The sequence below is a fragment of the Trachurus japonicus genome, chromosome 15 (genome assembly GCF_045865225.1).
Source record: "Trachurus japonicus isolate A0001 chromosome 15, Traja_1.0".
NCBI lineage: Eukaryota > Metazoa > Chordata > Actinopteri > Carangiformes > Carangidae > Trachurus > Trachurus japonicus.
Window position 1 is genome coordinate 4,624,200 of NC_140921.1, and position 9,514 is coordinate 4,633,713.

Here is a 9,514-nt window from a genome sequence, read left to right on the forward strand (position 1 = left end):
GACGGGTCCATTATCTGGCTGTGTGTCTCTTCAACAGGCGGCTCCTGTCATACATTTTCCCTCTCCTCACCTTCACCTCGCGCAGGAGGGAGGGAGGGATGATTAGAAAGAGGAGAAGAGCGACACACAGAGAGAAAGAGAGAGATAGGACGAGTGTGTGAAAATCACAGAGAGTGAGACCTCCTCCGTCTCGCTCCATCTTTCAGTCTGTTTCATCAGTTGATTGCCCCTATCAGAGAGATTGAAGGAGGCTTCATCTCTCTGTCTGACCGTCTCAATAATGCTGCCGCAACTTGATTAGATTTTCATCACCAACCATGGCTTCCACTCCAAATTTCTGCTTTTCTTTTTTTTTTCTTCATCTTCGTCTTCTTTCGTCTTTCTGCTGTAGCTCTTACTTAACCAGGGGAGTTGCCAAAGATAACATCCTCTGAGTTAAAGCCTCAGCTCAGGGATAATCTGTTGGAGGAGGGAGAGAGAAAACAAGACACTCACCTGAGACACTGCAGTTGACTTCCATTCACTTTGTTCCTGTTGAGTCCTGCTGAAGAAATATATAGGCTATATCATGATGTTTTTATTATGATTAGTATTTAATATTCTTAAAATCTTCTCTAGGAAGTTGTTGTTGTTGCTAGTGGGGTGGTGGTGGTGGTTGACCTCTGACCCCCATACGACAACATGGCAGCCATGTTATGTGTTTTCATGTGAACACTGACAAGTGAACCGAAGCAGAAGTTCAGTTTCTCTTGATTCACCATCATATTTTGACTTTAAACCTTTAATTCTTCTTGTTTCTTATAATCGGCTCCATTTGATGTTATGATCCACAATCAGATACTAAGTCTGCTCCAGCAGCAAACTGGTCGAGCCACCAACGCTCCCATCTTTTAAAAAGTTTTTGAACATTTTTTATATATAAAATAACTATTTAAAATCATTATTCTCACTTTTAGAATGATGTCTTTTCACCAAAATTGACGTATTTTGCAAGTTATTTGGATCCACTGCTGCAGAGAGTAACAGCCACTCTTATTTATTATATTTTTAGTTTTGAGCATCTCTAGACAAACTTAATGACGTAGGAGCTGATGAAACAGAAGCCTCATTATGTATGAGAGAAGCTGAACAGGAAGTTTCCACATGAGCCACAACAGTGGAAGGTCGGTTCTTGAACAAACGTGTAGCCTATATATGAGAAAAATAGCGCCTGACACAAACACGTCCATAAAACTACACATAAAACCATTTAATATTCCTCCACACTGCTCGTCCACGGCAATCCAAGTGTCCTGAAGGGAGATAGTCCAGAGTTTACTGGAAACAACGTCATTCAGGACATTTTTACAGCCTAAACAGTCCTGGATTGAATTTGCCTCGGACACAAACAGGTCCATAAAACTACACAAAAACCTTGAAATATTCCACCACATCGCTTGCCTGCGGCAATCCAAGTGTCCTTTAGGCAAGTGCAGTCAAAAAATGACGTTGTTTCCAGTAAACTCTGGACTATGTACCTTCAGGACACTTGGATTGCAGCAGACGAGCAGTGTGGAGGAAGATTACAAGGTTTTTGTGTAGTTTTATGGATGTTTCTGTGTTGGGCCCTATGCCTTATTACCTAATTTAAACCTAATTATGACCTAAAGTCTTAACCCTCAAACAGCCCTTGGAAAAAGTGAGGACCGGCCAAAATGTCCTCACTTCCCAAAAACGTCCTCACTCTGTTGGTTAAAAACTCTCGCCAGTCCTCACAATGTAGGAAGAACAAGAACACACACACAAACACACAAACACAATGCACTGGGTCCAGTCCGTGTCCACTCTGCTCGTCATGATTTGGCTCATCAGTGTGTTGTGTTGTGTTGTTGTAGCTGCTCTCTGTGTCTTTGGAAGCCAGTGTGTATAATTTACTTTATCCCATGCAGCCAGTCAACATGAGTCATGTTGCCAACAGGCAGGAGGCCAGTCAGCTCAACAAAAAAAACAAAAAAAAAAACAAAATCTGGACGGTCCTCCACTGCGCTGACCTTCCCTTCTTTGGGAATCAAACCTGTGTTCACCCCTTCACTCGCCGTTGAGTCACCGTCACCCAGACAACGAGTTTGGCCCAACCAGAGCCTGAACTATGCGTCTCATGATGGTGGACTTCAAATCCTCAATTACATGCAGATATATTATTAGTTGATCCCTGCCAGGAGGCCCATTACTCAGCCAACCAGCTAGTCCGACTGATCCGAGGGGAGTCGGCTTCCTCCCATTCATAATCAAATATATATCCACTATGTCTCTCATTTACATCAGCTGGCCAATTAGGAAAACAAGTCAGCCGGCCAGACATCATGAAATATATCTTCTTCATAGACTTGAAAGGGGAAAAAAAAAAATCCACTGTAGTGTGTTTCTAGTTTCTAATTTCAGCCAGTCTGTGACTCATCCAGTCGTCCAATCAGCCGGTCAGTCAGTCGCTGTGTGTGTGTATGTGTGTGTGCTGGACAACTGGTGTGCAATATTGAGCGATCAAATATTCCTGGCTCCCACATGCAAAAACTTTTTTTTATTTCCAGGCTGATAAATCAGAGCCACTGAATTCTGTATTAATAATAATCACGTCAGCCAGAGCCCAGAGTGACTTACGATTTTACAGATGGATTATGCTGCGTTTTATTGCTGTTAGTGAACTGAGCGTGTGTGTGTGTGTGTATGAGTGAGAGAGAGACACTTGAGTGCTGCGCCCCAACATCAACGTAGTCAAATCACACACACAAACACACACACACACACATACACAGATTTATTGTTAATGGGAGCTGTATAATAGACATCCATTCCCAGCAACAGGCATTAGAGTGACAGTGGATGTATTAGGCTTCAATAAGAGAGAGAGGGAGAAAGACGGAGGTGCAGAAAATATTTTCCTACTTTTTTAGAAGAGGATCATTCCACATGAGCTCTGTTTTCTGTTTAAAAAACAGGGTTAGTGTCTCGCAAAACCTTTGCTGGATCTCACAAAAAGCTGCAGAGTTGGGTTGTTACAGTATAAACGACTTTGGGCTTGTTTTTCTTCTGTAATTTTTATGACAAATAAATGCCGTTGGTAGAAGGTTGTGGTATCTTGCAAAAGTTCCCATCAAATGTTTTCCCCCCATGTCCCTCACAGGGCTCCGTAGTTTCTAAATTGCATGCAGCAAAAATGAAAACAACGCAGCAGTGAGTTTGTTTGAGTTTGGGTGAACAAGGAGTAAAACAACAATCTGAAGCTGTAATGTATGAAACATAATTCAGGTTTATATCAGAATCAGACACTTTATTGATCCTTAGAGGGAAATTAGGTCGAGGTGCAGTCGCTCCCTCAGCAGAGAATAAAGAATGAGGTGGGTTATAAAGATTAGGATAAAGACACATTCATACACAAAAATGTCCTCATACTGAAAAAGATATAAGAGGGTGTAGCGCTGCATTATGTAATAATGTAATACATTTTCACCTCATGATGTAATAACACTGTATTTTGTAATAATCTGCCACATTTTCTAATAAAATTCCTGAACGCAATATGTAATAAACTTTGGTGCATTATGTAACAACTTATTACAGAATGTGGCAAAGTTTATTACATATTGCGTTCAAGAAATTGAACCCAAAATATTGCAGATTGTGACAAAATTTGGTGTTATTACATCATGAGGTGAAAATTTATTACATTATTACATATATTTTACATACAGTATATTATACATATATACATTTTGTATATTTTTTGTGATTGCTTGGGCTTTTTTGCTGTTTTTAACCACTGTAAAGCACTTTGATGGAAGGTGCTCTAAAAATAAATGTATTACTATTACATAATGCAGCGCTACAAATGGAATATGTAAAGAGGATATGATCTTATTGTTGTGTTTTCTCTCATTTCCATCAAAGCAGTAAAGTTCTGTTCCTCTGTTCACTGTGGCAGAAGTGACTAACGATCAGTTTTGGAGAATCAAAATGTAAATAATATAAAATATGAAAACAAAAGTCTGACAAGAAAAGAAGAATGAACAGAAAAAGACAAAACATTGCTCGTCTCACCAACACTGACACTGCTGTTTGTTTAAAAGCAGCATCTTCTCATTTGTGTTTTTAAAGTCGCCATAGTGAGTTCACGATCGAGGGTTGGATTTTGTTGCCATGGTTATGGTTACACCTCTCTCTGTTCATTCCTTTGCTCCTTCTTCTTCTTCCTCCTCTTCTTGGACCGTATCGTTCATCCTGTTTCATATTTTGTGTTTTCTGAGTTTTTCCTCCTGTTTGTCTTTGAGCTCATCTTTGTTTTCTCTTCGCTCACTCTCCAACCCCGGACCACCTGCCACCTCCCTCTCTTCCTCCATCCTCATCCTCATTCTCATCCTCATCCCCCACTGGCCTTTCTACAACCCCCCATCTCCTCCCTCCTTCCTCATCCCCCTCTCTCTTTCCATAAATCCTCATCACAAACAACTAAACGAGTCGTTTTGTATCGGTCACCTTCACTAACGACACAGCTAACCTCTGTCCATCTGGCCGACAGCGACGGTTAACCCCGGTCGCAGTATTGGATTGTGTTGATTGTTGTGTCCATTGATGGCTGCAATCAGTGTGTGTGTATGTGTGTGTGTGTGTGTGTGTGTGTGGGTCAATAGGTCAAACTCAGATGAATGCAGATGAATGGATTGATATTAGTGCTGTGCTGGTGCGTTTTACTCGACATGTGTTTGTTGTCTCTGTGGCTTCACTGACAGTGATAACGAAGTGTTGTGTTGTGTAGTTGTGTGTTGTTGTGTATTATTATTATTCTCACTCATTGAGCCTTTTCGCCTCTTCCCACCATCTGATTCTTGCCAGACAAACTTTGCGTGTCGGCAGCAGCTCGGTAGATTTTTCACCAAACTGGTGATAAACGTTGTAAAACACATTAAACAAGTCGCTGCCAAACCGACTGTACGTTTAGTATGTTTACAGTAATTACAAGAATATTTAAACAGGAGTGAGAGGAAATGATGATGATGGTGATGGTGATGATGATGACACAGTGCTGGGTTCATGATTCACCTACAAAGTGAGACACTCAGCTACTTCGCTGCATGTTAAATATTCTCCTCGCACAAAAGAAGGTGTCGAGACACGACAGGCAAAAACATCGTTTTTTCATGCACTGATCAATTTTGAGATTTTGGGCTATTTTTCTTCCTGAACATGTATTCTTTCAGAAAAGTCGAAAGAAATGGTAGAAAATCCACATAAAGGTGGTGATTTTACTTCATTTTGTCTCTTTGGTATCATTGTAAAGCTCTCTCTCTCCTGAACAATGATGTAGGCTCCAAAAATTGTACGATTGACATTAACAATCTATGGAATTTCAAGTTCAAGTCTTTAAAGGCCATTTTCTCGAAATGTGTTTTTCCTCAGACTCTGAGCTAGAAATCTCCACTTCAGCAGCACTTACAGAAACCAAGCCTTCGAGTTTGATCCCTTTCTATATTCTGAAGGTTTTTACTGAGGGGATTGTTGATATATCATTCACAGCCTGATTTATACAACATTTTGTTCCTAAAAACATGGAGAAATTAGATTTATTTTTAGGGCTGGTGACGGTATTTCTCATTTACAGAGTGATAAAAAGAGATAAAATCCAAAATCCTCCTCTGTAAAAACTTCTGACTCTAACATGCCAACAAAATAAAACAAGAATTTTGAAAGTAGCTTTATCCATTGTTCAGATTACAGTTCTGGAAATGTATGCAAATTAGCGCATATTTCAATAGATATCACCTCATTTACATATTTAAACATAAAATTTGACAAAACTTGTAATACAAAAAATATTTGTCTTAATGTAAGTGATAAACTTGGGAAGTTTCATGGTGATATCTGTTAGTTATTTTATTTCCCTATTCATAGTGTCTCCCCTTTAGCTGTAAATAATGTTTTTTTTTAAAGTCACAGAGTCTTAATATACACCATAGGACTGGGAGCTGGCGTCACACACTGTTCCTGTGTTGCCTTTACAACAGGCGGACGGAGCGTGAGCACGATTCATGATGCTCACGCTGCCAGCTCGCTCTGGCAGCTCCTCCACTACGAGTTGAGTCTTCTCACACTGTTGGTGCAAAGTTGACACTCCATATATATATGTGAGTGTGTGTGTGTGTGTGTGTGCGTGCATGAGTGTGTGTGTGTGTGTGTGTGTGTGCAAGCTATGAATCATAGGCTTTTGTGTGGAGATGACAGTTTGGGAGCTTAGCAGGAGGAGGAGGAGACGAACGAGGAGGAGGAGAAGCCTCAGGACACACAGGGAGCTGGATCCTTCCTTTATTCCTTCTTTCCTTTCCTCGGTCTCCTGCACACACACATGCACACATGCACACAAGCACACACACACACACACACGCTCTCTCTCTCACACTCACTCAGTCAGTCAGTCAGTTAGTCACTCCCAGTGGACACTCTCCAGACGAGATAAGGCTGAAAGACAGACAGGGGTCACACTGTATTAGCTCGCCACAGGGCAGGGTGTGTGTGTGTGTGTGTGTGTGTGTGGAGACCAGAATAAAATGGGCCCACAGCACAACACAGCAGTAACTTTACTATTTTCACAGTGAAATGTAGAGGAATATGAGCAGAAAACGACTGAACGAGTGTGTTATTGATCATCTTCTTCACAAAGAAACTAAAAAAACACTGAGATTTAAAATAAATAAATAAATAAAAGCTTCAGGTGAAACCATGTGACTCATCATTCAGCCTCAGACTCCACACCTTCACTTCCTGTCCTGGAAACTTAGGCATTAAAGGGACAACAAGGAGTTTTGGAAAAGCGAAGCGTTTTCACACTACATTTATGAGCCTCCGCACCGTGAAATTCTTTGACCGGCGCAAGACAGACTCATGTTTTCATTCATCAAGAATTAAAGTCAGAGGTTCAAAGACGATCACATACCGTCGTAGTTCCGACCATAAACGGTGATTCTGCTGCGTTATTTTCATAACTCGCCGCAAAACCGAAAGAAACGCTGGTCGGCTCGCCCAGCATTTCCACCACCACTAATAATAACAAAATAACCATAGAGACAAAACGATATATTTATCGCAAATGGGCCCATTAACAAGTGTGGGTAGCGGAGATTCATCCACATTAACGTGAGACTTTTTTATAACCAAATAGAAACTCCTCGTTGTCCCTTTAAATCTAAATCCCACGCTGCAGAGTCGTCTGACCGACACACACACACACACACTCTGAACATGAGGAAGCTGCTTCGTATGCCGGCGCCTCGTCTTCCTCCTGCGAGGTTTCCACAGCAGAAGTGGTGTCATCATGCACCTTCAGCCTCTGCTGCACCACTGAGGCGAGGACACACAGATTCACACACTCCCCTGCAGTCGTTTACATGACACATGATGTGGCTCCTCTCGTGTGCACCTGTCCGATGCTATTGACAACATGTGCAGAAGAGCTGGTTTGAATGGAACCGCTCCATGTCCATGTCCATGTAGCAAGCTTCACAAAATCTATTCATCTTCCACTGCAACATACTGTAATGACCTGAGTCAATCAACCAATCACAGCACAGCACACCTTCCTGGTGTTTCACTGTGTGTTGTTGTGAAAGCTGCAGCAGTTTCCTGTGTGTGAGGAGAACCAGCTCCGATGTCATCTGATAAGCTCTGAAACACATTCATCTCTACGTCCAACCAGGTCATGGAATGAATTTCACTCTCTCTCTGGTACCTTAAACAACACACACACACACACACACACACACACACACACACACACACACACACACACACACACACACACACACAAACTTACCTTTATCCATCCGCACGTTTTTATTCACATTCAGCAATATTGAATTAAAAATGCCTTTTGGAAACAGTAAAATTTGATTTAAAAAATCATGAATATCGATAAAAAGTGAATACGGTCGATCTCATTGGATTTTCTCTTGTTCGATACAAAGTTTATGCGACAAATGCTGATAGAAACAGTTCGTTTTCAGATGAATGTGAGTTGTGATCATCATGTTTAATGTCAATTCTGCTTCGTATTCCAGCTGTTAAAGACACGGTAGAGTAAACACAGAAAGATGCAGGTGTACAGGCGACAGACTGGCTTCATGTGGAGTGTCACCATCTCCCAGAACAGTTTGAAGCGTTGCCGTTCACAAACAACCTCTGGTGTCTATACTGTAGTATTTAACATGCCGTGCATCTGCATCAAAGCAATGTTTAGATGGCTTGTGTGGCATTATAAACACCAGCCTTTAACCTATTACCACCTTTAACTTGTGCAACAGCCTATTTCATTCATGCAAAACAGCTGATGAGCGTTGCCTTCAGGGACAGTTTTTCATCAGGCAGTCTCTGCATTTACCTCTAAAACAACTCTGTCTGGTAACGTTGTGTTATTATCTCATAGCGTGGTGAATGTGCAGGTCACAACTTGTCCACCAGATGTTGTGGAGTTGTTGGATTGTGTATTTGATTAGTTTGATGAGGGAAACCTAGAAATCCCATGAGCCTCTGTAGCGTAGCTCTGAGCAGCTCACGGCTCTGCTCCACCGTTCTAAAAGTAGCTTGCAACGACAATTAAAGGTAACGAACCTACTGCTATGACTATAGGGATTGTGGCAATGGTCCAATTTGCCAAAATGTTGAACTATCCCTTTAAGTTGGTACTGAATTTAGTACAAAAATGAATGGAAACACATTCAATTGCAAGAAACCAATTCGATACACCAATATGATCACAAAACAGGCCATGATGTCATTGTTCGCATTCATATTTTTATTGATCTTTAGATAATTTGACCAACCTGTGTCCTTCTTCTCTGTGGTGTGAGGTGTCGTGTTCGATGCTCGGCCGGCGTCCATGTTGACTGCAGCAGTAAAACTCAGTGGATGAGACGAGCGGACTAAAGAGCACCTGCTGCTCTGACACATCCAGGACTCGTTACATCAGTCCTGAAAGAAAATCATCTTCCTGATATTTCACCTTTTATTCGACTTGTCAGATCTAATTTGGTGGGGACGAGCGGGAACAGTGGAGTGGTCAGTCCAGTCGTCTCTCTCTGTCTTTTCTCTGGCGTGGTTCCAGTCAGGGAAGCTCCTTTATTTCCCAGGAGGCCTCTGTGCTTCTCAGTTCAATTTTAACGGGATTGTGAGTCTTTGCGGCAGGTTTACAGGGTCAGTGGGGTAGTGTGACGCAGCGGGGGAACAGGGGGGGTATAGTACTGCAGCCGTTACACTAACACTTTATTCTTCCACTGGAGTGAAAATTTGCATATGATTTATCTTTAATCACAGAGTTTGTGTTTGATGAGAGAAAATTTACAGTAAAAGGGACAAAAACTGAGCAGCTGAAAGAGAAAAATCTACATAATTACATGTTTACATAGTCTGTTAGTGATATACTGTATATCCAATGTCATCATATACTAGTATCCACCCACTGCAACTTCAAAAGTAGAAATAAAGCTGTGTCTCA